This window comes from Myxine glutinosa, chromosome 11, assembly GCF_964187855.1.
Source record: "Myxine glutinosa chromosome 11, kmMyxGlut1.1, whole genome shotgun sequence".
Classification (NCBI taxonomy): Eukaryota; Metazoa; Chordata; class Myxini; order Myxiniformes; family Myxinidae; genus Myxine; species Myxine glutinosa.
In genome coordinates this window covers 85,061,829-85,066,177 of record NC_136271.1, presented here as the reverse complement: position 1 = coordinate 85,066,177, position 4,349 = coordinate 85,061,829, and positions in this window count along the sequence as shown.

Here is a 4,349-nt window from a genome sequence, read left to right as displayed (position 1 = left end):
AACGCTCATACTCCGTGAAAAGTGAAGCCGTCGTGTCGCCATCTTGGTCAGCACGACTCGACCAACTCGCTTGCGTGGATCTCGTTTTGTGCGGCAATAAACTGCTCCAATCGGTTACGGAAGGGTTGTGGAAAGACGTTTCACAGCTGTTTCAAAGACATTTAATTCATATCGCACAAAATCGATACAAAACACGATCGCATAAAAGGTGAAAAAACGTGTGACGTGTGACGGGATGGAACATCACGTGATCGCTCTGAGCGAATCAGTCTGGCGGCGGTAATGGGACATCACGTGATCGCTCTGAGCGAATCAGCGAGCTGCTCTGGAACCGGCTGAGATTAGCGGGTACTTCGCTGAAATGCGCTGAGGTAAATATGAATAAAAAATATGGATCGTCAAATATTTTGAGTTGGGCCATGTTCGTCCCAGGCTCAATGGCCATGTCTATGTCAAATATCAAGCACGTAAGCCTCTCCGTTTAGGAGTCTATCGGTAACATTACACACACACACACACACACACACACACACACACACACACACGCACACACACACACACACACACAAACTGTGTTTTATATATATATAGATTATTATCGAATATTGAATTAAATAACAGTTGTATGATTTTGTTGTTTCTGGCTCACTGTGCCCCCAACATGGTTCAACATGGTCCAATATGGTTCAACGTGGTCCAAAATGGTTCAACATGGTCCAATATGGTTCAACATGGTCCAATATGGTTCAACATGGTCCAATATGGTTCAACATGGTTTCAACATGGTTCAACATGGTTCAATATGGTTCAATATGGTTCAACATGGTCCAATATAGTTCAACATGGTTCAATATGGTTCAACATGGTTCAATATGGTTCAACATGGTCCAATATGGTTCAACATGGTTCAATATGGTTCAACATGGTTCAATATGGTTCAATATGGTTCAACATGGTTCAACATGGTCCAATATGGTTCAACATGGTTCAATATGGTTCAACATGGTTCAATATGGTTCAACATGGTTCAATATGGTTCAACATGGTCCAATATGGTTCAACATGGTTCAATATGGTTCAACATGGTTCAATATGGTTCAACATGGTCCAATATGGTTCAACATGGTTCAATATGGTTCAACATGGTCCAATATGGTTCAACATGGTTCAATATGGTTCAACATGGTTCAATATGGTTCAACATGGTTCAATATGGTTCAACATGGTTCAATATGGTTCAACATGGTCCAATATGGTTCAACATGGTTCAATATGGTTCAACATGGTTCAATATGGTTCAACATGGTCCAGTATGGTTCAACATGGTTCAACATGGTTCAATATGGTTCAACATGCTCCAATATGGTTCAACATGATTCAATATGGTTCAACATGGTTCAATATGGTTCAACATCATCCAATATGGTTCAACATGGTCCAATATGTTTCAACATGGTTCAATATGGTTCAACATGGTTCAACATGGTCCAATATGATTCAGCATGGTTCAATATGGTTCAACATGGTTCAATATGGTTCAACATGGTTCAATATGGTTCAACATGGTTCAATATGGTTCAACATGGTTCAATATGGTTCAACATGGTTCAATATGGTTCAATATGGTTCAATATGGTTCAACATAGTTCAATATGGTTCAATATGGTTCAACATGGTCCAATATGGTTCAACATGGTTCAACATGGTTCAATATGGTTCAATATGGTTCAATATGGTTCAACATGGTTCAATATGGTTCAACATGGTTCAATATGGTTCAACATAGTTCAATATGGTTCAATATGGTTCAACATGGTCCAATATGGTTCAACATGGTCCAATATGGTTCAACATGGTTCAACATGGTTCAATATGGTTCAACATGGTTCAATATGGTTCAACATGGTTCAATATGGTTCAACATGGTTCAATATCGTTCAACATGGTTCAACATGGTTCAATATGGTTCAATATGGTTCAATATGGTTCAACATGGTCCAATATGGTTCAACATGGTCCAATATGGTTCAACATGGTTCAACATGGTTCAATATGGTTCAACATGGTTCAATATGGTTCAACATGGTTCAATATCGTTCAACATGGTTCAATATGGTTCAACATGGTTCAATATGGTTCAACATGGTTCAATATGGTTCAACATGGTCCAGTATGGTTCAACATGGTTCAACATGGTTCAATATGGTTCAACATGCTCCAATATGGTTCAACATGATTCAATATGGTTCAACATGGTTCAATATGGTTCAACATCATCCAATATGGTTCAACATGGTCCAATATGTTTCAACATGGTTCAATATGGTTCAACATGGTTCAACATGGTCCAATATGATTCAGCATGGTTCAATATGGTTCAACATGGTTCAATATGGTTCAACATGGTTCAATATGGTTCAACATGGTTCAATATGGTTCAACATGGTTCAATATGGTTCAACATGGTTCAATATGGTTCAACATGGTTCAATATGGTTCAACATAGTTCAATATGGTTCAATATGGTTCAACATGGTCCAATATGGTTCAACATGGTTCAACATGGTTCAATATGGTTCAATATGGTTCAATATGGTTCAATATGGTTCAACATGGTTCAATATGGTTCAACATAGTTCAATATGGTTCAATATGGTTCAACATGGTCCAATATGGTTCAACATGGTCCAATATGGTTCAACATGGTTCAACATGGTTCAATATGGTTCAACATGGTTCAATATGGTTCAACATGGTTCAATATCGTTCAACATGGTTCAATATGGTTCAACATGGTCCAATATCGTTCAACATGGTTCAATATCGTTCAACATGGTCCAATATGGTTCAACATGGTTCAATATGGTTCAACATGGTTCAACATGGTTCAATATGGTTCAACATGGTTCAATATGGTTCAACATGGTTCAATATCGTTCAACATGGTTCAATATGGTTCAACATGGTCCAATATGGTTCAACATGGTTCATTTTTCAATTTTCCCCCCAAAAATTATTTTTTCAATTTTTTATTTTTCAATTATAAATATCCAATTTTTCAATTATATAATTTTTAATTTTTATATTTTCTCCAATTTTTTCATTTAATTTTAAATTTTTCCCAATTATCAATTATATACTGAAGTGCTTTGTCCCATCCCACCAGATGGTGCTGTTGAGTTCTTCTCCAATTAAAACATTTTTTTTAATTGATGTTGTTTTAAACACTGTTTTGAATATTAATCCATTTTTATGTTACCCTAGTAGTCGAGGACCTGGTTAAGATATGTATGCACATAATTTAGGAGAGGATAACTCAACTGTTATAAGCTAATATGACCCCAAGGAACAACCTGGGATGTGTGCCAAAATCTCTATCGGGGCGAAAAGCCCGAAAATGACCACGCCCTTTTTAAAATGACCACGCCCTTTTAATAATGACCACGCCCTTTTAATAATGACCACGCCCTTTTTCATAGGAAGTGCTACTTCCGACATAGCTGTATCTTATAAACCGTTGGAGCTACAGATTTTCTGAGGTGCTTAAAATGTTCAGAATGGCCATGTTGAGGGGGTCATATAGAAGAGTGAAAAATTTACCATTTGGTTTTCTACAAGAAAATGACTAAAAAGCGTTTGGTCAATTTATTACCATACAACTACCTACATACTGGAATTGCCATATAATATTAAAGAAAGCGAGCATTTGATTGATATAAAGAAATTGTATTTTCAATCATACTATTATATATCAATCAATGGAATGTGAACTTAAAATGAAAAGTAAAAAACAAAACTTATTACTTTAGTAGGCAGCAGTATCTAGAGAGCTTAATGTTTCAAAGATCAGCAGGGAAATTGTCCAACAGCGAACAATACAACTTTTAACACCACATTAGTACTGTCTATGTGTCACGTAAACCAGGGTCGGGAACAGGAACATGAAGAGTAACACAACAGAGTCCAGGTATGAGGATGACGAGCAGTGTTCATTCGGTGATAGGGTTTTTACACCAACCACCTCCCTTGCATTTGCAGTACTTGCAACCTTGATCCCAGCTACCCTGCAGGGACACCCATTCTTGCAAGCACACTCGCCACACGTGCAGGGATCTGGCAAGCCTTCGGGTTTTGAGATCACAATCTCAGGGACTAATAAACTGCCCCTTCTTACAAAACCATAAGACTCGGCATTCATAATCAAGGTGGCGTCTCTAAATGGGGCTTGGACCCACAGCTGCTGTTGGTGATAGCCTCTATGGATATGTTTCCTTGCATTAGTTGAGGTGCAAGTGGTTCTCTCAAAGTCCATCTTGAGGGCATTGCTATCAAATGCAGCGAGACGCAGG